This window comes from Anser brachyrhynchus (genome assembly GCF_964034855.1).
Source record: "Anser brachyrhynchus genome assembly, chromosome: 1".
Taxonomy (NCBI): domain Eukaryota; kingdom Metazoa; phylum Chordata; class Aves; order Anseriformes; family Anatidae; genus Anser; species Anser brachyrhynchus.
In genome coordinates, this window is record NC_137694.1 from 151,897,858 (window position 1) to 151,921,494 (window position 23,637).

The following is a 23,637-nucleotide window of genomic DNA, read 5'->3' on the forward strand; positions in this document are numbered from 1 at the left end:
CTAGCTTTACTATCTGGCTTTAGATGAGCTTCAGAATGTGTAGGTGTAGCATAAATAAATATATGTAAACTCAGTGTGAAAAATGATGATCTGTTTAGTTATGAAACCCAATCCAGTATTAATGATTGCTGATGAGCTGTCAGTTACCATGCCTTGATTCAGAGGATGATCTAACATTTTCAAGGCCACTTGAACCATATTTACTCAGATACATCCAATACACATCTAGTCAACTCTAATGCTCTTTAGGCTGATTTCCTATGGAAATTTTCCAGCCTGTTGTCTGAATGGGTGGAAAGATAAAATCTCAAAGGTAATCATGTTTAAAAGATACCATGAAAGTAATGACTGGTGGAAGAGGGAGACATTCTAGGTGATTTGACTGAAGAAAGGGCTTCCAGGTGAGTCCACAGCTTCTTAGAGATTCCTGGTGATGAAAACTTTCTCAGCACTCAAAGCATCTCTTTGAAATACAGAGTGTGAAAGATTGCAGCTGCCTGCCTTGTCTACTTGTCAAGCTGAAGCAGTTCCTTTGCTCACTGTCATCTGGATGCAATGTCCTCAAAGGACAGTGCAACCACCTTCTAAATAGCAGGTAAGCTACACAGATGGGCAACAACTGCTGTTGTATAACTTGGGAGCTTTTGAACTATGTAAGGTTTGGGTAGTGGTGGTGAGAGAGAAGAGTCTGCCAGGCTGCTTAAGGTCCCCTCTCCCAATGCACAGTATGTCTGCACCTGACTCAAGAGTATTTGGCTCATGAGACTGAGGCACAGACACATAGGAGACAAGGTGGCGTTAATTCCTCTAATTGGGGAAGCCTTTGTTTTATCTCACTTTGCTGCAAGAGAGAACAGGTCCTGAGGGGTCGCACTACTGCCATTTGCCACAGAAGAGCATTCAGAGCTCTTAACTCCAATTGTGCTCCTGTGGAGTCTCCATTCAGGCTTGTAGTGGAGAGTAAGAGGCCAATTTAACCTGACATGCAGCATGCAAAAGCTTGCTTTATGTAAACTGCTATGCACTGATACCTCTGGCTTCCAACTAACCATGGTAATTCAGAAATTATCAGAGAAATGTAAATAAAAAAAATGGAATACAAAATAATAAAAATGTGTAGGCATTGAGGGCCTTGGGATCTCTAGTGTAGGCTGGAGAAAGACAGTGGCTCAGACACTGTTTATCACATAAATCAATTGAATCAAGTGGAAATAGGTCTTTAAAAAAATCCTGTGTAGCAGAAATGGAACTTGATGGCTTAAACTTGTACAAACATATTTCAGGGCTGTTTGGAGCTTAAAATACTGATCGTGCTATGAGTTAGATTTTTTTTTCCTTGTTGATTTTGTTAACTCTTTGGTGTCAGTAGCTAACCTAGCTCACACAGCCAGGGTTTTGTTTATTTTCACGTTTCCACAGCTTCTGACTAACATTTATATAAAAAGTTATATCTTCTGTTGATGCTTATTTTCTCAAAGGTTCATTATAGTGGCACCCTGCAATGTCAAAAAAAAACAAACAAAAAACAACAAACAAACAAACAAAAAGCCTCCCTACATTTTGGGCAAACTCTAATCACAGTCATTTAACTTAGTAATGAGAAATGGAATCTTTGTAGAAGCAAGAGAGTCTGTTTGTCCCATTCTGTCACCTACCATGCTTCAAACTCAGTACAGAATTCAGTCCCTTTACAGGTACTTCAGCTGAATTTGACCTGTGTTCTCTCTCTTTCTCTCTCTCTCTGCCCCCCCCCCCCCCCCTTTTTTTTTTTTAATTTTTATTCTGGCTTTCTGAATGGGACCTCTATTTTTTTTCACCTACAACTTATAATACAACAGTATTTGCTGTGACCTTTAGTTTTTTAAATGATACAGACAGGTAACCTTGTTCAGATCCATTTCATACATCTGTAATGAAGTTTGTTTCTTAAAATGCCTAGGTTTGCTTTCTTTTATTGTTCAGCTGAAACAGCAAATAAAAGCCTGCTAATTATGCTTGTCATCCAAGTTATTCTGTTGGTAAAAGAAGACATTTGATCAGAGGTACAGGTTTCAAGCTATTCAGGTGACTTTCTCCTGTTAAATTAATCAATTTAATGGGCACATTAAAAAGTAAGTAGATCTGGACCTTTGTTCTTTGCTCTTTTTTTTTTATTATTTTATTTTTCTCTCTCTTTTTTTTTTTTTTCAAAAAAATAGAAGGTAGGTAAGTAGATGAGATTATGACTCTTGTTAGGACCACTGTTCAGATGCAAAGTAAGTTTTGGAAAAGATAGATGAATCCTGTCACACTCAAATTCCATGTTATAATGCATAAGAAATGACCTCAGTGTCAGTCCTATCAGCTACCTTTAACCTCTCTGAATCTAAGCTGAACACTGAAGGTAAACACGAACTCTCAGATTTAGCCAGCTTGAAATATACACTTGTGTCAGCAGAAAAAAATTCATTCCAAACATCTGAGGTGTATCAAACATGGGATTGCTGTTCAGCGAACCTTTAACCTTGTATTTTTTGCTGGAGTATTTCTTTAGGGATAACTCAGACATTCAAAATAATGAAATGAGTGAGATATTTCTACACTCATAAAAACTAGCTTGTATAGTTCCCACTAGATTATATTATAGCTGTTTTTTTTTTTTTAAAAAAAAACACCAACAAAACAACAACGTGAGGATAGAAATCCTTATTCAATTTTCTATTTAATATTTCATTTAGGTAATTTCATTTTAAGAAAATGGGGAAATCCCTGAATAAAGACAAAGCAAACAAATGAAAGGAGGGAAAGCAAATGCTAAGAGTTCTCTGACATATCAGTTTGGACGGGATACAAGAATGATTTGGTTTCTGTTATGCAGAAGATGGCCTTAAAATGTGGGGAAAAAAAATAAAATTCTTATTGATTTCATAATATTCATGGGCATAGATGGGGTAAGCCTAGAAAATCACAAGGTAAATCCACCTAGAAGAATTTTATAATGAAGGAATGTAAAAATAATGATTATTTGATGAGACAGACGCAAAAATTAAATGATACTCAGATTTTTCTGTTGGTGGTCTTTGTTGTCTGTAATATTCAAAGAATGTTCTTGCTCTCTCCATTTATAATCTACTTTGTGACTATATATATATATTTCGAGCATTTACTTATTTACTCTGTATTGCTATTTTAGTGCAAATTATTGCTAAATAATAATTTTCTACTTAAGAAATAATCTCCACTGTTGCAGGATCTGCATCTGATAATTAAATATGACTAGAACTGTGCAGCCAGAGAAGAAAGTGTGGATATATAACAGGGATCAAAATCAATTACTGGGCTGCCTCACTCACAACAAAAGAGAACTATTGCTATTAGCATATTTTTTCTTAAAAATAAATAATTTAAAATGTCTTTAAAGTTAAAAGAAAAAGTATATTATGAGTTCATTTTTTCAGATGACACTTAATCAGAGTAAAAGTCAGCCAGAGTAATTGTTTTTAAACAATCACTGTATCCTCATATTGTTTCCACCAATTTATTAAGCATCTCTGAATGCAGATTGGCTTGTGAGATGATGAGGTGAATGTGACTGTGAATTATTGAAGAAATTCTTATTGTCTTCCAAGATAAGTTTATGACTTGCCTCCACAAGTTTGTTCTACTCAGGAAACTGACTGACTGCTACCAAGATTTGTATACTCTTCTGTCTCCATTTAAATCTCTATTGTTTGTCAGCTTTGCATTCACACACAATTCTTTTACAGGTTTAATTCATTTTTGTCCAAATGACAAGTATTTTTATAGAGTTTTTTGTCTTTTTGGTATCACTTTCTCTAACAAGGCACACACTGTATAATCAGCCAACTACTCTGTAATTATGTTGCAAAGACTATGTAAATACCTAATTATTTTCATGCAGATTACTTGATAATTATACTACCAGTTACAAAGTAATTCAAAGAATAATTACCATGTAAATTCCACTTTTTAGATGTGAGGATAAGGTTTTGTTTTAAAGATATAGAGAAGTGCATAATTATCCTGGGGTTACATTCTACTGAGATTATCGATTATCCTACATTTAAAGTATTATTATATGGTTACTGGGCTCCATATCATGTTATCACAGTTTGAAAAAAAAAACACCTCTTTGCTCTCTACTTTGTAGCAAGTGTTAGACAATGACGTTAACAGTTTTATACTTTCTTATTAATTGAAATGGATTTTAGACTTTTTTTTTTGATTGTGAAGAAGAATATTCTTTTTTTTACTAAATCGTGCTATGTTTTTTGAAGAAGCAAATGACATGTACCCAGACTCTTAAAGGGGACTTGGATAATGCAAAGCTCATTTATGCCAAATATTCTTTAAGTTTCTAGAAAGGGTACCATAGTGTATGGCTTAAGAGTAATGAGGTATCCCACAAAGGATGCTGTCCATCTCTTAGAGTAGACCATAGGGAGACAGAGGGTGTCACCTGTAGATCTCAGGACAGGGATAGTCTTCTTCTATCTCCAATTGTATGAAGTAGTCTTTGGACAAAATATAAAATGAACATTTTGCAGTATATTAAGTAACTCCGGGACTCTCATCTCATTTCTAGCCACAAAGATACAGACTAATGAACTTGTTGCCTTGTTGGTTCAGTTAATCTTTCATTACGTTATGGGAAATTGAACTACTTGAGTTGGAAGGGATAAGAAGGTTCTGTTTCTCCTTTTGAGAAGCCTGGTATTTTGTCTGCTGGCTACAGCCAGTAGAGCTTTCTTATAAAACACGCTGAAAGAACGGGGCATACAGTGTGATTTATTCCTGTTATACTGCACAAGTAATCTCCCAGTTATTTTTTGATGCTGAATTTAGAAGCGTTACACATCACCAGTGAAGTAACATGGATGCACAGGCAGGATCCCACACTAAGCTATCTGGTAGTAGGCAGTAGTTGAGCAAAGGGATGGATCCCACTGCTTCCTACATAAGATTATGTAGGACGAACTTTATGCATAGGCAAAACAAATGGTAGCCTGGGACAGCATGTTGGAGGAGGGGTTGCAAGTTCATCATCAGCTGGAGAGGATGTCTGGGGAGTCTCATATCGGTGATACCAGACTGTGACTGCCCAGTACCACCTGAGCTGCTCTTCCAGCAGGATGAGCCCAGCTGTAGAACCTAAGTAACACCAGCACTTGAAATTTTACCTCTGCGCTGAATGCTTCCACCCATACAGTCAGTGGCTCCATCTCTGAGGGACCAAATGAGAAGGAGGGAGCCAGTCCCCCCTCTTTTTACTAATCCTATGGCAGCACTGTGTTTGCTTGGTGGGAAAAGGGCAGCATTGCTCAGCATTACTCAGCGTGAGTGAACCAGACAGCGAAGCTTGCTGAGTGGCTGCTAGTGCCTGTGGGAGCTTCCCTATGACTTTCACAGCTAAATTTTACCATAAGTTATTTTGTTGATAAAGGATGGCAACACTTGGTATTGTTTACATTGCTGAGAAACCCTGAGTGAACCCTGAAACTATTTTCATTAAAGGGCCGAGCATGTTTTGGTAGCTCTGTTGTTACAACTGTGTTTACATCGTATAAATATCTGTAAAAGCCAATGCCACAGGCTTCCAGATCTGTTGCTTCTAGTGTAAGACTGCAGTGGAAACTCCAGATACATAGTCATGCAGGATATCTCAAAGAGAATATTGGTAAAGGATGAAGTAGCTAACAGTTTTGAATGCAATGAACCTTTTCTCTGCTGCCTGTGCTCCACATTTTCCTGAGATCTGTTACATTTGATTCTTTTTTACTCAGGCAAAGAAGGTGAGAAGACCATGCTCCCCTCTTGCTCTTGCCCAATGCAGATGACTCTGGTGGCTGTATAGCAATGCCAGCTTGGCTTGGAGGGGGATTTGCTTTGGGAATCTTCAACATGGATTTTGACTAATGCTCTTTACAAATGAACATGCTGCCCTGGCTTTTGTCCAAGGCTTGCATCTGTATTTGTTGTTTTGTATGTTGGAAAACAGGAAACAGTCCTTCAGTATGTATGTGTGTGTATCTACTTTATATCTGTGGATATGCATATATAAAATACATACAAATGTGCGTTTTTTTTTTTTTTGTATATGCATGTATATATTGTACAGTGGCTGATCCTAAGAGGAAAACATCCCATTGGAAATGATAGCTTGTTGTCAGACACCTTAGTATCTCATATCTAAGCCACTGAAACTGCTAGACAGCATGTCCTTGGTGCTCCCTGATAACTTTCAACTGATACATTTCAAAAGCATCTTACTTACTGACACCCTGGAGCTGTTGAGATGTTGTATAGGTGACAAAAGGTGTCAAGGCAAATCTGAGCTGCCAGTGAGCCCGCTGAATAATCACAGGTTGCCAAAACATATTGTTTCATTAAACTGGAGGACAATCAGACCTAAGATAATTTTTTTTTGTGGTTTCAGTGTTCCAGCTTCTCTTTCTATGGCGACTGGCCAGTACTTCCAGTACAAAATGTACAATGTTCTGTCAGGACCAGGGACATTGCTTTGGCAAGCTACACAAAGGGGGCAAGACAGATCTGGCTTACTGCATAGTTTTAAAAAGCCACTTGGGTTGTTAATTCCATCCTTTTTTAACCTAGCTTCAGCCAGCTGGTATAATAAAAGAGGGAGAGTAAGAGTTGGACCTTTCCACACTCATGGGATATTGCTTCTTTTAGAAAAAACAAATACCTGAGACACATCTGTGAGCTGAGCCAATCTGTCCTTTCCTGCATGCCTTTCTAAGTGGTATGCACAGTGAAAAACACAAAGCTGCAGGAATAGCAGGAATCTAGCTATTCCCAAGGAACTGTATTGGTCTCTGATTGCTGCAGCTGTTCAAATGATTCAGGTACTGAGAAAGTCATGACTCACAGTGCTGTTACTGGATCAGCCCAGTCTCCCTAAAGGTGAGTGTCTGCCTTGCTGGGTATGATTTCTCTAGGAGAAGTATTATGTACAATATAAGGAAGATAGCACAGGATGTGTGTGGGTGTTACAGATGGCACAGGAGTATGTATACAGGGCTGGAACACATGGAGTCTTGGGGTTTGCTATACCATATTTAACAAGAGAAAAAAAAAAGTCTCTCTGCATGAATGGTCCTGAAGCTGCAGCTTTGGCTCTGAACCCTTGCTCTCCAATGTGCTTCATCTTCAAAGCTGGAAATAAAGGGAATGTAGTCCTCATCTTTATCAAAATCTGTTTTCAAAACCTATTTTAAAAGCCTAGGTGTTGTAGCAGCAAGGTTGTGGATTATTCAAGTGATGTAGCATATGTTCATGGCATTAGTAACTCTCCTGGTGGAATCACAATCTTGTGAGTAACTCTCTTGGTGGAACCACAATGCTGTGATGAGTATTTTTATTCACTTGAATCAACTGCTCAAATTAATAAGTTGTATAAGATTAAGAACCTTCCTTAATAAAGAAAATCAAAGAAACAAAACCACCACCACCAATAAAAAACCTCAGAAAAGTATTTTCTTAACTGTCCCTCTGAAAAGAAAGTACAATTTTCTTGGACAATAAATATCCACAAAGGCCTTCCAATAGTCTTTTAACAGTCTTTAAACAGTGTTCAAATATTCACAAAATACGTCTAAATAAGAATTTCTTAGGAAAACAAAACACTTTAAAATGTTATTGCAAAACATAGGACAGAATTCAGTGGCTAAGGTACAGATGTACAGATGTGTAATGCTGATGGGTACCTGAGACATCCACATGGGGCTGGAAGATATGGCAAATAGAGAAGACTTATAGTTGACCCAAAACCTTCTGGAGAGCATGGGGAGTACTTTAATTTTTTTTTAAATTTTATTTATTTATTTATTTATTTTTTTGGTACCTGGCTGTTTTTAGGCCACTTAACTCCACTTCTGGGTTCAGCTGGTATGGACCATCTCACCAATCCATGTCTGGCTTGTGGTGTGCTACAAACAGCTTGCAGAAAACTTGCTCTAGTCTTATGCTGTGCAGCCCATCCTTTTCCCTAGACATTGTGCTCACTAGGATTGCACCCTTGGCTCCAGATTTCATTTTTGCTTAGGTTTCCATCTACACTTTCAGTTCTTCCTTTTGCTAAAATAGACAGACTGCGAGGAGGCATTTGAATTCTTTAAAAAGTCTGGTAGGAATTTTGGTCACTGGAGAAGTCAGCAAAGTAGTTGGTGGGATGCTGGAATGGCATGGGGTTTTGTCAGTTTTTAACAGAAGTTTGGCTACTGTGTGTGATTTGTGTGTGAAAAGGTTACTCAGGTTACAATTCATCCAGGCTTTCTTTTTATGCCCATGTGAGACAAAATGCAACACCAGTACCTCATCTGGAAAGCTTGAGCTCTGCTCCTGACTGTCCAGGGCTTATAAAAGTGAGCACAAATGTTAAGTGACCTAGATATCTGTCTGCTGCTGTGAACTGGAGCTGTCTCTGGGAGTCTGGCAGTGGGAGAAACTGTTCTGCTCTATAATGAATGACTGGGGGCATGACATTTAATCAAACAGGTTAATCAAACACTATAACTGTGCATGTTTTTCTTTCAAACTGTAGGAAAGAGTCCAAGGAGTCCAAACAAGTAAATAAAATAAAGCTATCTGGAAGCTTTTCCTGGCCTGATCTAGTCTACCCAGACCTGTCTAGGAAGCTCCTGTTCAATACAGAAAAGAGATCTGGGCACTTGTGTCCAAAACATAATCCTTTTGCATATGTTGGGATATGCTCAAATTCCACCTTACAAGTGTCTAATTATGCTTATTTCTTCTGCTTACAGCTCTATATTGTATGGGTAGTTTAGTGGATTCAGGTTTTTGAAAATGAATGCCCTCATTTTTTATTTTTTTTAAAATTATTTTTATTACAACAGTGTTGCTTTTTACTAAATAAATGTTACAAAGATGCTCAATCTCTCTCTGGTTACTGAGATTCAAAAGAAACCATAAGACTCACTGAAGAACTGAATATTCAGTGGATTTTCCTACTGCTCCTTGTACCAAACACTTCATCTCATCGTTTTCTCTGAGGAGATATACTGTGCGATTCACTGAAGTCATTCACAACATTTTATATTGACTCACACCTTCGCAAATTGTATGAAAATTCATGCAGTGTCAGAATTAGACAGTGATCCTTAATGCTTCCTCTAGAACTACTTTTGGCATTTTATAAATGGATTTAAGATTCTAGAGTAATTCATGTGAAAAACCTATTAAGCTAGTATTTTAAAAATACAAATTTGCTGATAATGTTTTTCTTTCTACAAACACAGGAACTTGTATATATAATGATCTCTCTACTATTTTAAAATAATGTAAAGTCTGGAATTATCTGTTAAAGTCCATTATATTTAATATTGTTTAAAATGTCTATTACATAAATAAGACCCAATTTGACTCTACATTTATTTTCAATACGAGGACTATACGAGGTTTTAATCTGCTATTACTTTTTTTTTTCAGGTGGCACCCTTTCCTCTGTTTATGAAAGGAAGACTTTGTAAACAACTTTTAAATAATTTGCAATGTAGCAAACTACAGGTAATCTTTGCTGCCAAAAAATAAGATTTTAAATAAGTGAAATATGTCTAAAATCTCTGGAAAAAATAGTTTTTCTTTTTAAAAGACAGAATTTTCAGAAATAATTGTCTTATCTGAAAGAAAACTGAGCTATAATATTAAAGTGTTAGGTGTTTTCAAATGCAGTAAGTTTTGTGGAAGCAATATTCAAAAAAAAGCCCATAGAAACCTTTAGAATCAAACATTTTCAACTGCAGTATTTGAGAAAAAATGTTAGGGAACTTCCTGTCAGTTCTCTTTCTGGTTAATAATAAATGTTCTTCAAAGTGTTCCACAGTATTTTATTACAAATTAATTCATATTTTGTTATTTTATTAAAGAAAAATTCTTTTAACTCATTCTCTGTGGAGTTCTCCACTTTGAATTAGGCCCATCCCATTCCTGCATAGGACTCATTAAAAAGGATTATTTAAGTCACAGTTATTTCATACAATGTTGTAGCAAATCCTAAAACGTTTGAAAAAAGGAGTCTCCCGTAGTAACAACAGGGAATGTGGAGAGCAACATTTGATATTATAATTGCCAGTGTAATATTTTGACTGAAGTTGTGCACGTCAGGCAGCATCCTTATCAAGGCACAGTCAAGAAATGATGTTGCCTCTAAGGGTATGCAATAGCTGTAGCCTGATCCATCGGGGCTACACAAAGAGGGGAAAGGGATGAATTCACTGTGTGTGTTTCTGACATATCCCACACCTTTCTGAGCCTGTGTAAGGGCTGTTTGGGGTGGCTCACTGTGTCAGCAACATGCTTTTCTCTTTCGATTGGAGTTTTGATAAGCACAGGTCCTGAAGGATTGTATAATGCTGACACTACCAATCACCCTCTCCCTCTCTGCCCATAAAACCTAAGAAAGAAGCTGAAAATGTTTAAGGGCTGTTCTTTGTAAATATAATGCTCTTGATTTAAATTACTATATATATATTTTTTTCTCAGCCAGCTAACACAAACCATGCAAAATATCAGTATGCTGAGTAGTTCTTTTTTGAGGGTCAAATTTGGGAATTAGATGAATCCAGAATATGTGAATAAAATGAACACTTTAGGGGCTGTAGCTTTAAATGTGTTATTTTAAAGAAAAATTCACTCCTATAATATAAGCTCATATACCAAGTGCTGGCTACTAATGAATCATTAATGTTGATTTACTTTTTCCTCTCTCTCCTTGAGGCTATATAAAAATGATTCTGGCCCCTAAATGAAGTCACTGCAAAGTATTATTAATTTGGGGAGAAGATAAACCTCTTGTTTCAAAAGGCCATTATAATTGCTTTCTGAAGAAAAAGGAAAAAGCAATATCAACCAGTTAATGAAAAGCAAAGCAAAAAGCCTTCCATAAGTAACAGTGGACCACTTGAAAGGAAAACAAAGAAGGTTCACATTTTCAATGCATAATTATCAGGGGGGTGTCACTGAAAAAAACTAGAAGGCAAAAGTACACTGCATATACTAAGCATGATGTAGTGAACACTAGTCTTCCCTGCCTACTCTCTTGTTTCTATATTTGTCATGATGAATTGAAAAGAAGTTTCTGTGTATGTTCCTATTTCTAAAACTTAAAATGTCTTAAAATCAGATAACAGTGACCAGAATAATCATAGTATCAATGTTTCCTATCCTGAACAACCACAGGCCTCTTTTTTTCATTCCTTCCCATTGTTCTCCTCATCCTTTTGCTAATCATGTCTTGACATATATCTGAAGCCCAGAGGGAGAAAGGGACAGGCACCGAGGACAGAAGGGCTGAACAGAACTGGAAGGTGGGTGTAACTGAGTCACACCATGTGGGAGAAAATCTTATGCACTGGCTGTAGCCAAAGAGGGAGGTGACACAGGTTGATTCATGTTTGAAACTCTTCAGGTTGGCACAGGTTTGTGGGACACACACAGAGTAATTCTGATGTTGATTGAAATGCCACTGTATTGCTTAAAAAAGAAATAAAGGCACTGATAGCTTTTCAGAATAAGAGAAGCACATGTAATGTATCAAATTCTGTGCTGTGACTTTTGTCTTATATTCAGTTTGGAATAAACAGATGGAGATCTTGCTGCTTCTGTAACCTGACATTTTCAGTGAACTGAAGTTTCTTCAGAAAAAAAAGCATGAACTGCAACAGCTGTCACTTTGCAGAGATCGAGTGATTGAGAACCTCATAGAGCTTTGCCAGATAGATCCTGATGCATCACTGATGCCTTTTCCATTATAACAGATAGTTGCCATCAGAAATGATATACAACCAAGAGGCAACATTTCACGTCCCGGATAACTGTGTTTCATTTGAGGGATGTGGCACCAGTTATTTAGTGAATATAGGCACAGGCAGCCCTTTTCGCCTACCCATGTCTGAACTTCGATTTTTGAAAGGCAATTTTAATATTTATCTTTAAGATTATAATTTATCCAAAGGGTGACAGACTGACATGTATTTTAATGCTGTTCGTATGAAAATGTATTAATGCAAACTGATATCCTCAAAATGTAACTGAAGCTGTTGGATGTCACCTTAATTGTTTCAATTAGGCTTTGTATACCCTGCCGTTGTGAAATAACCATGCTGCAAAGCTTTCAAAGAGATGTTTTCAACAATGTGTAAAGAAGTAAATCAAAGCACAGTTTTTATGCACTTCATGTTAAAGGAATTTTACTTGAACATTTACAGCTTTTATATTGTAAAAAATTTAATGACAATGATTGTCCTCTTCTATCTAAGAGGTTTTGTATCAAAGGAAGAGCCTTAATAGATCTGGTGCAGCCACTGCAGTAATAGACAGCAAAATATATCTTGTGATTCTAAACAGACACCACCCCGGGGAAAAAGAAAAAAAAAAGTAAAAAAAAAAGTAAAACTAAATCAAAACTTTGGAAAAAAATATAAACAAAAGCCATTGTGGGTTACTGGTAACTAATGAAATGAGTGTGTCCGTCTTTCTTCCTGTTTTAGGAGCTCAGGACAGTGACGGAAGTGAAGACACCCAGGCTGTCAAGTAAGATGTTTGGGAGATTTGTCACTTGCCCAGTGTCATTAATAAACATCTCACTTGAGTCAAAGACGAGACTAACTGCTTGTTTACAGCTGTTTACTGTCTAGTGAATCTTGGATTAGAAACCTAGATTTTGAGGAATTTTTCTGCAGATTAGACTCTCATTGGAAAGGGGAACAAATGAGCAGAGGTTAGTCCTTATATTCAGTGTCAATTTTTTTTCCTTTCAATATCTTGGTCTTTTCAGTAGTTTTATTTCTTTGTACTCTCTGTTGCACCATAGGGGAGGAGACTGGTGAGGCTGAGGGGTGGGGATAGGAAGGTGGGTAAGAGAGTTTGTAGATAATATGCACAATTGTGAGTCATGCACAGAGAAATTTAGGAGAGAGTTTGTCATGAATAACTTGAGTTAAGTGACTCCATAAAATTTGAGGTTACAGCTGAAATAGGATGTATTCACATACCTATATGATTCCACATAAGCTTCCACACCTGCTATAGATCTACATGCAGCATTTGATTCAGGTTCATTACTGATGTATTGGGTGTGCTTTTTAAACTTCAGGGCAAAATGCCTCTGCTACATGCCATGGAATGAAAATGCATATGTTTCCAGTTACTAAAGGTGACAGCCAGTTTTGTGCAAAACAGTCTTTTATTTAACCACCGAAAAACTATACAACTGTCATAAATCTTTTTGAAATGGTATTGTATTAATTTCTGATAATATCCACCTTATCATTGTTTTCACTTTATGCTGCCTTAGCCCTTTCCTGTGTATTATGTAATAAGAATGTTTGATATTCATATTAAGTCTTTATGTTGCTGGATGTGAAAGTCTTGTTTTCAAAAGATTAATGATGGCCCCTTGATTCTTCTTAGTACTCCCTCCGTGAAGATCTACACTTTCATGTACACATCTTGCCTTTCTTTCCTTTACTTAAAATGATATATCAAACACAAGGGCAACAGGAGAGGTTTCTCAGTTCTACTTATTTCAGTATTAATTTTTCTCCTCCCCTCCCCTCCCCTCCCCTCCCCTCCCCTCCCCTCCCCTCCCCTCCCCTTCCCTCCTATAGTCCTTTTCCCTCTTCTACAGCTGACAGTTCTTTTCACTGCAGAAGGTAGCTCCCTAACCTTATCCCGCAATTTATATAAACACTATTTTTTTAAAAAATAAAAAAGCTCTAAATAGTTTCTAAATCTTTTTAGCTTTAGAACTATCAAAGCTGTTTCTCATTTCCACAGCTTAAAGGATGACATCCTTTTTCTGTTTGATTTGGGAGTGCTACGAACAAAGCTGGGTACTGCAGTATTTTGACATATTGCTCCAATAAATGAATTGTACCAAGAGAAGAGAAGGGAGGAGGGAGAAAGTCGACATCTTCAATTTTATTTTATTTTTTTTTGGTGAATAAGTTATCTGTCTAGGCTACTGTGGATATTTCTTTTTTTTTTTTTTTCTTTTTCCTCCCCTGGGAAGATTTATTCCTTTAAACCCTTGTTAAACCCTTCTTAAACAATATTGCAGCAGTGATGTGTAGAGGGATTGATGTTGAAAGGTGTCATGACTTCTGTAGAAAATCTTGAATTTGGTCGTCTCCAGGCCTTTACTATATGGCTCATAAATAGTTCACTTTTTCATATTCTTTTTTTCTTTTCTGCTTTTTATGCTGATTTGTTATTTGATATTGATCCTCTTCTTATATATGCCTATGGCAGTATTTTACCTTTGAGAGTGACAAAGGAAGACGATTCATCAACTAAGATCCATATGTCAAGGTGTTTAAAATACAACTGACTACACCTGCAGCTGTTAGTGGCAGTAGTGGGATTCTGACAAAGATATTTTGTGATGAGTTACAATAACAGTGAAAATAATGCCTACTATAGAGAAAGCTAAGGGAAAGGTTGTCATGTTTCTGGGGAAAAGGGGAGTAGAGGCAATAAAAGTGATTATAAACATATCTCTAAAATTACCCAGTTGATAAAGATACAAAAACTATGGTTGATCCTAAAGATGTTGAACAAGATATTCATGCTTTTGTGCTATATTCAGTTGATAAGGAGCAGAACTATATGTCAAACTTCTGAAAGAAGATTCACGAGGGTAAATTTAGTTCGCCATCACCAGTTACAAGTGGCAGACAAATCAAGATGTTACTTTACAAGCCAGCCAAACCCTGAAGCTCCTGAGCAGTTCAGGAGTGAATCCATGCCAAGATTCTGCATATAACCAGTGGCAGTACTGGGCTAGTAAAAGGCCAGCAGGAAGAAGGCAGAATGATTGCTGTTAGTCTACCCATCAGTGGCCTTGCCCAGTCTAACTCTGTTCTTTACTGGATTATGGTGTCTTGTGGAAATGACAGGACCTGCATGTGACCAACATTCAAGACTTCCTCAGCTCTGTTGAGAATGTTGTATGTATCTTATGGCCATGTGTTTATTTTTGGTATGAAGTTTACACCACCATGAAGAATATCAGAATAAAGATGATTCACTTCAGAAGGTATACCTTCACTTATTAAGAACATATTCAGGTGAGCTGGAAACTTTAAAAAAAGTAATTACAGAGAGAATGAAGAGCTGGAATAACTGAGGACTGTCAACCGAGCAAAACAGACACAGAACAAATAGTAATTGGTACAAAAGCTGAGGGACAAAAAGCGACATGAATGAATAATGTCAAATGGGCTATGGTAGGTCTAGTGTTGACACTCTATGTTGCATTGGCAGAGCTCAAAGAAAGGAGGACTTCTGCAGGCTTGAATTGAAGTGTTATGGCTTTTGCAGGAACTGTTGAATCTGGCCTCCGCCTAGACATTTTTATGGTCTCTATAGGGGTCACTGAATGTAGGATGTGAAACTGATGAATTCACTTCTGTTTCCTGGGTGAGTGCTTTAACTCAGGCTGTAACACAAGAAACGTGTTTAAAGAAAATGAATGTATATTCTGTATTTGGTATTCAGCTGTCTGGTTTTAGTGTTAAGTACACTCAGAGCACATTGCACTCAATATCACAGGGTCCTGGATACAAAGAAATCTCATTTGTGAGTTGCAGATTTCTATGGGAAGAAATTTAGAGTCAGATGTTCAGGCCAGCTAAGATGGGGGGACCAGTAACAGAATTTCATATGCTTAAGTAAATTTAGGTTGAAAAATACTAGATGACAAAAAAGGATTGAATCTAATGGATTGTTTTTTTTTTTTTAATGGGTTTCTCTCTGATAATTAAACATTTAGAAACCAATTAAAATAAAATGTATGATTCTTCTTTGTAAAGCTCACCTCAAAGAGTCCTATCATAAGGGCATGTTGGAAGTTGGAGGGATATTGATTTAGTTTGAAAAGGAGAAACATAAGTTCCCAAGGAAGGAGAACAGAATAGGGTTATGACAGAAAACACTTGTGAATTATTCCAAAATCATGGACAAGGAGAAAAAGGGAAGAGTATTTGCAGAAATATTCATGTGAAGTTTTATTTGGGAAGAACTGACCAGGTTACCTTTGCCATTAATGTTTAGAAGCATGTTCTGAGTACCAGGTAAGTGACCCATGGTATTTCTTGCCAGAATAGCCTTTGGGTTTCAGATTAATGTAGTTAACCATGTGATGTATCTTCTGACAGAAAGGTGCACTGCTATTTCTTATGAGATCTATCATTTTCTGACAGGTGAGTCTTCTCAACAAAAAACTACAAACAAATACTTATTTTATTGTTTCACCTAGGGAGTTTTGAAACACCTTGTCAGTTAGGGAATGGTGGAGCTATGTGTACGGGAGAGACATTTAAGAGGAAGTGGACACTGGGACTGCTGAAAGTCTGATATGATCTCATATGGGGACATAAAGTATCAGGTGCGGAGAGGGTAGAAAATACTGCTGAAAGTTCCAAATGTGAAGCTGTGTTCACTGCCTGAAGAGCACATTTCTGCACACACCCAGTAAAGGTCAGGAACACTGTCAGTGAAGATATCAAAGGACATACCTTTTGATGTTTTGCTTGGAAGTCACTTTATATGTGTGAGCCAGAAATCCTGTCTGGTCCTCACTAAAAGCACAGACAGCTGCCTGCAGGAATGCAGCTGAGGGTATCAGTGAAAATACATGAGGTGATAGGGAAACACAAGGGGAGGGAAGGTCAACATCCTCTCCCTCTGTTAGAGACAAAAGTGAGGGCCTTTATCCTCAGGCCACAATTACAGTGCCTGTAAGCTTATATGATTCAGAGCGAGCAGTACTTCCATCCATTTCCACAGAGAAAGTGTCAAGTACATTGGCTAACTTAGAATAAGTGCTAGGTGACCTTGGAGGATAACCTGTTGTATATTATCAGTGGGAAACTAAGGACTACGTGTTCTGTATCGTGAAGTACTTGAATTTGGGGAAATAGAATCAAACAGAAGCAGTTCAGAAACTAAATACCCATCCATCCATTTGCAAAGCAGTACTGTCAAATATGTGACCCTTGACAGAAAATTCTTGGAAAAGAATGAAGAAGTAAAGAGAGTAACAACAAATTTTGTGGGTTTATTTTACGAGGATGTATTGAGTTACAATACATTGTATATTTGGAATGAAACATGGGCTCATTTAAAAGAAAACAGCATTTTGGACAATGAAGTCACGGGATGGAATATGAAACTTTGATCTGGGAAACTGACATTTTTAAGATGATATCTGTCATTTTGTGACAAATTCATTGTTGATAAGAAGGTACTCCAAGAGAAATATTTTACTGCAAGATGCAATAAATGTACCATCTAAAAAGATATTTGTAATCAAACTTCACTAGGATAGCTACAAGATATATCTGCTCAGCTATTTCACTAAGGTGCAGGAGATATGGAAAACAAGGGATACTGTCAGTACCTTAAATGTAATATACTCACTAATGTATCTATTTCAATTTATTATGCAGGCTGTGTGGAGTTAAATCAAAAGAGACTTCCATAGGGAAAAAATAAAGGAAATGAAACAATTAACAAATATCACGGAAAGAAGAATGACAGCTATTTTTTCCAAAGAGCATACCAAAAATCCTTCAGAGATGTATATAAATGCTTTTGGGTAACGGTATCAGATCTACTGCAGTTTAGCTAATTACATATTTTCTAAAGCAGTGGTCCCAGGAATAGAATTTAGGATGAAAGGGGCACCTCACAGTTTAATATTCTTTCTAGAGCAGGAGGTAGAAACAAAATGAAGCTGAGCTAAACAGTTGGCACGTATTTATAGATAGGGGTGGGAACTTGATTGTAAAGGTGATTGTATTCCTCTACTCTAGCATTGTGAGACCCCACTTGGAGTACTGAGTCCAGGTCTGGAGTCCCCAGCACAAGAAGGATGTTGATCTGTTAGAATGGGTCCAGAGGAGGGCTACAAAATTGATTAGAGTGCTGGATCACCTCTCCTACTAAGAAAGGCTGAGTGAGCTGGGGCTGTTCAGCATGGAGAAGAGAAGGCTCTGGGGAGACCACACTGCAGCCTTTCAGTACTTGAAGGAGACATAAAAAAGATCAAGAGTGACTCTTTGCTCAGTCAGATAATGACAGGACAGGGAGAATGGTTTTAAACAAAAAGTGGATAGATTTAGATTACAGATTAGGAGGAAATTCTTCACTCAGAGGGTGGTGAGGCACAGGAACAGGTTGCCCAGAAAAGCCGTGAATGCCCAATCCCTGTAAGTGTTCAAGACCAGGTTAGATGAGGCCCTGGGCAAACTGATCTAGTGTGTGGTGTCCCTGCCTATTGCAGGGGGATTGGAACTAGATGACTTTTAAAGTCGCTTCCAAACTGAGCCACTCTGTGATTCCATTCTATGATTTTATGAACTTAGTCCATTCCTGTGCCTACTTTATTGCTGGTTTCTGCAGTGTGCTCACTGGGTTGTCTGGCAGTTCCCCAGTTTAACACTGAGACAGTGCAGCAGCTCTTTTTGTCTGCTGCTACACTGATGTGGGTTCATCTGGGCAAAGAGAAGCTTACACATGCTTGCAGATGAAGAATACATTTAGAGAAAACCACTTGTTCTCTTAACCGTGTTCTGTGCATATTGTTTGTATTTGGCTGAATATAAAAAGAACTCATTTTAAGGAACCTGTTTTGGGATTATTTTAATTAATGAAGGGCCAGAGTCAAGTTTTGGCAGTGTCCTCTGTAAGAGCTGTGACTGTGTAGCAGAGATTGGAAAACTACAATGCAAAAGTCCAGCTCAAATATCATTTACCATTTTTTTTTCTCTCTTATAAGAAATAATGCAAGTCTTTTGACTTGAGCGTGGTGTGCAAGACAAATTGCAAAAGAATGTATAACACAACTTGCCCTGTAACAAGAGTAAGTTCCCCTGGTGGGAACAGCTGAGGTGGGAGTCAAGTGATATGTGGCTGCATTGGAAGGAGCCTGGACTGCACTGAATGTAGTTTGGGCAAGCAAGGACAAGACTCGGGTACACATTTAAGTGCCAGCTAGGTCGTACACAGGATTCTCTAGTAAGATCAGTGATAACAGACATAGGAGCTCAGATATTTCATACCTGTTATCTCTTTGCTGCCTTCTTATATTACTTTTCAGAGGCAAAAATCTCACTGTTGGTTCATCAAAAAGCAGTGGCTCATCTATGCTTCCAGCTCCCCCAGCTTCCTTCTCATTTAACTGTTGCTAGATCTCTGCTTTTCATAAATAAACCTGGAGAACATTTCATGTTGTAGCTATCATGAGCCAAACTTCTTGAATATGTTCCTGCATATGATAAAACTATATTTATACCTTGTTGCTGCACCTCAAGTATAACGGTGTAAATGAAGACTGTACAGTTCCCTGGTGTCCTGGAAACTTGTCCATATGTATACAAGTTGATTCAGTGTTCTAAGAAATTCCTCTTGCCACTGCAGTGCTTGCTTTTATTCTCAATTGGAGCAAGGCACAAGGCTTATGCACTATTTAAAATATGGAAACTATTCCAAATGTATTGGCAGATAAAGATGGAAGCTCAGAATTAGTTGTCATATATAAAAATGCTGTGTAAAAATAGATGAGCAAAAATATCCAAAAATCTTATGGAAATTTCCTCATTACTGGGATCACAGAACATACTGGCAGGAGCCAGGGTGCGATCCTTAAGGCCAAAACTCCCCCAAACCCATGAAGCTGCTATACGGAGAAGGCTGCTTAAAATAGCGCTTTGTGAAGACAACACGAATCCGATGAAGTACTTAATGGATCTTGGGTCTGTCTAAGGTAAAGTTGGCACATTGAATTGGATTATTGTCCAGCATTTCTCCTCAAAATCACCTGTGCTGGTATTTATAAAGCCTGAGCAGGAAGCATAGTATGAATGCAATTTTTCATACTAAATATAGTGTTTGCATCCATTGTTCTTTGTCAGTGATTTTGGGTTATAGGCACTGGATTTTTAAAGGTGCTAAGGTAGGAACCTTCACTGAAATGAATTTCTAATCCAGTCATGCTCCCCCCGCCTCCAAACAAAACCAAAAAAAAACCAAAAAAAAACAACCCACAACCAACAAAAACAAAACAACAACAAAACTAGCAAGAGAAAGACTTTCCATGTAACCACTTTGAAATTTAGCAGTGGTACTTGGTTAGGACCACTAGACCAGGTATGAGTAATCTTGTTGAGCCTGTATTACATATCAGAATTTTTATAAGATTAAAGGCACTTGATAAGTATTTTAGTGAGTGGAAGCAAAAAACTGATCTAGAAGCAACACAGAAATGTAGATAACATTTCCCTGAAGGCTCCCATTCTTTCAGTCTAGGATGGACAGAATAGATGGGTAGGTGGATCCCAGGAGGATGTGATGATATTAATCTTAGAAGTCCCTCCTGATCTGATGTCTTTGACCACAGAGTCTCATATTACTAATTATTAAGATGAACAGCCTTGTGGCCATTAACATGAAGTTGCCCTATGGCAATCATGCTTGAGCCCTTCATAAGGCTCTATATAGCTTAAGAATTACTAGTTGTGCATGTAGGTGAAGATGTTATTTCAAAAGCAAGTAATATTTTAAAAGTAGGTGTATAGGTGAGGAGCAAAGTGATAATGTAACATTTGCTCTGTTTATCTGTCTGTTTAGATTACAGACCACTATAAAAATTCTGTGATGATAACATACTGCAAGTAGGAGAAACTATATATTTTATCACTTGTACACTTAAAAAATAATAATAATAAAAAACACACAAAAAACCCAAAGTCACAACCAAAAACAAAAACAAAAACAAAAAACAGAACACACCCAAGCTGTATATTTTTTTCTTTTTTTTTCCTTTTTTTTTTTTCTATATGACATATTTTTTCCAAAACATCATTAAATATACCCAATGTCATTTCAGTTTACTTGGATAATTTTGCACTCAGAATCAACACTGTAGAGTAACCTTCTCCCTTTCTAACACTTTTTGTGGATTCTAAAGCACTGTAAACTGCAAAATGGGGAACCCTAGAAGTTGTAGGTGAAAAAAGCAATTGCCCTATTTCATTAATTCAACCAAGAATTTGATGTGGGATTTACACTCACACTCCAACTTTGATTTCCTTTCAGCCCATAAACTGTTTTGAGATTTTATTTATATTACTTCAGTCATTTCTCTAACTTTACTGAAGACACCAAATGAATCTGTCGTTTGTCTTTCTGATTGCTGGATTCTTTCGCAAACAGTGAAGGTTCTACACACTTTGTGTGTGGTGATTTTGTGATATAGAGCATTGCTTTGTATTGAATAACAGTATTGAATTAATTTGATCTGATCCCTGGAGCTGAATTCCAACCACCAGGCCACATAGGGAGTATATCTTTTATTTATAATTCATTTACTACTGACAATCATAGTGGCAATTTCATTAAATGAAATATACCCTAAACCTAAAAGCCCATTAATATGAACTTATCATTAATCTGATTTTATTAAATTTACTGACTTGTTCTATTTGTTTCCAGAGTATTAATATAAATATTTTTATTTTATCTTTTTTTTTCTTTCTGAAAATAACTCTGTTCAGAAGTGTCTTAAATAGTTCAAAAATAGATTATCCAGATGGAGCAAATAAATGTACTGTCTTCTCTTCCAAAAATAAAGTTTTAAACAGGTCACTGTTCCTTAAAATATAGAAAAAGTTTGTCATTCTAAAAGTCAAAGCTGTCTGGAATTACTTCTCTAAGGGTTAAAAATAAAATAGACTTTTCAAAACTACTGCAGGCTGAATAATAATCCAATTTTAACCTCACTAATAAGTTTTTGAATAGTGTAATAGTACCCCTTTCTTATCAGTTGGGCAGGGATTTCCTGCTACTGAACACGCATTTCTGTCTTAGATAATATAATAGGTATGTACATTAACTACTGCATTGCTCTTACAGTGCACCACAAATAAGCAACGGAAAGCTGTTTTATCTTTCTCTCAAAAGATATTTTCTGCTGTCTGTATTAACTGGAATTTCAGATCATGTGCAGTCCCTTTTTCAGTTTGCTAAGGAAATAGAAAAGGAAAATTAAGTATTGCAGCTACTGTGATTATAAAGATTTAGCTTTTCTTACAGAGATTAATTTGAAATGACACTATGGATTTTGACAGTTCTTGTTGCTTATTTTCATTTAGTAGACAATTTTGCATGCTACTGACATGGAGACAGGGTCTTAGGCACCAGCTTTGTTCTTTTGATTATTATACTAAATGAAATAAATATTGAAGCAAATAGACAGTAAGCCTAACTAATGACTAAATTACTATGCCAAATACATCTCAGTAAACAATTACTGAAGAGAAATTCAGCAATATACAATAATAAACAATTTGATATTCAACTGATAAACAGGTTTTCTGCTGGATGAATGACTGAGGTGCATACAAATTATTGGCTTTTTTTTTTTTTTTTCCAAAAATTTGAGATGCTCATAACACGTACTTATGAGTATGGCTTATTCCTTTCTATAACTCCACCATTTCAGGTCACTTTAGTATTACTTCTTCTGCCTCTGTATTTTAAGGTAGTTGAAGAGGCTTATAAGTAAAGCATGACTGAGACAGCCTTACATGTGTTAATGAATGATATTAACTTGAGAGTTGAATCTTGCAGATCAGAACTTTTTCCCTTCAGCAAAGGATCCAGAGAATGCTAAGATAAAAAAACTGACAAATCAGCCAGATTTAGCAGCTATACAAGTCTATATACCTAGAAACACATTGCTACACCAAATTCTGTGAATTATTAATTAAGCTGTTAAGCTGGGGTATGATTCTAAAAATACCATTCTGTCTTCAAATAAATATAAAAGTTGAAATATATATCTGCTTTAACCCTGAAATTTGATATGCCAAAATAATGAGTTTTAAAGTAGTGCTCTGAAAACCTGGAAACCAGTAGATTACAGAGAAGATGTTCAGGTATGACCTTCATGAAAATTATTCAATTGATTTTTAAATCACAGGAAAAAAAAACAAACTCTTTTTGACTCAGTTTTGTCTTTTTCTCTATAGCATGCATACATTTTATTCAAAAAGAGTTTTGCTAGGGCTCTGTGTGTTGGTCATGACAATTATGTATTTAGCACTTATGTGAAAAACTAATGTGATTAGCAATTGCTCAGTTCTTGCTAGTTAACAACGAACTTTAGGTAATCCTGGAATTTATGCTAAGGCACATAGAAAATAAGGAGATGATTGGTGACAGCCAACATAGCTTCACTACGGGCAGATTATGCCTGACAAATCTGGTTGCCTTCTACTTTGAGGTTACAACATTGGTGGATATGGGAGGAGCAACTGATACCATCTACCTCAGCTTATGCAAAGCATTTGACACTGTCCCCCACAATACCCTTGTCTCTAAATTGGAGAGGCATAGATTTGATGGATGGGCCACTCGGTGGGTAAGGAGTTGTCTGGCTGGTTGCACTCAAAGAATTGTGGTCAACAGCTCGATGTACAAGTGTAGATCAATAATGAGTGGTGTTCCTCAGGGGTCCGTATTGGGACCGGTACTATTTAACATCGTTGTTGTTGACATGGACTTTGAAACTAAGCGAACCCTCAACAAGTTTGC

At 37.0% G+C, this 23,637-nt stretch overlaps 2 long non-coding RNA genes across 3 annotated transcripts in view; one reads left to right on the forward strand and one right to left on the reverse strand.

Annotated features, from left to right (window-relative positions):
• The window catches only part of LOC308184596, a 58,423-nt gene extending 42,604 nt beyond the window's left edge, over positions 1-15,819 (forward strand). Inside the window, exons 1-5 of one of the 2 annotated variants that reach the window (XR_013942717.1) lie at positions 16-595; positions 9,469-9,546; positions 11,290-11,345; positions 12,528-12,570; positions 14,627-15,819. This is a non-coding gene — a long non-coding RNA (uncharacterized lncRNA). Of the gene's footprint in view, positions 1-15; positions 596-9,468; positions 9,547-11,289; positions 11,346-12,527; positions 12,571-13,815 lie in introns of those variants that run through there. The other variant, XR_013942716.1, reaches the window with a different exon arrangement.
• The window catches only part of LOC308188115, a 437,773-nt gene that overhangs the window by 117,296 nt on the left and 296,840 nt on the right, over positions 1-23,637 (reverse strand). The window lies entirely within an intron of this gene.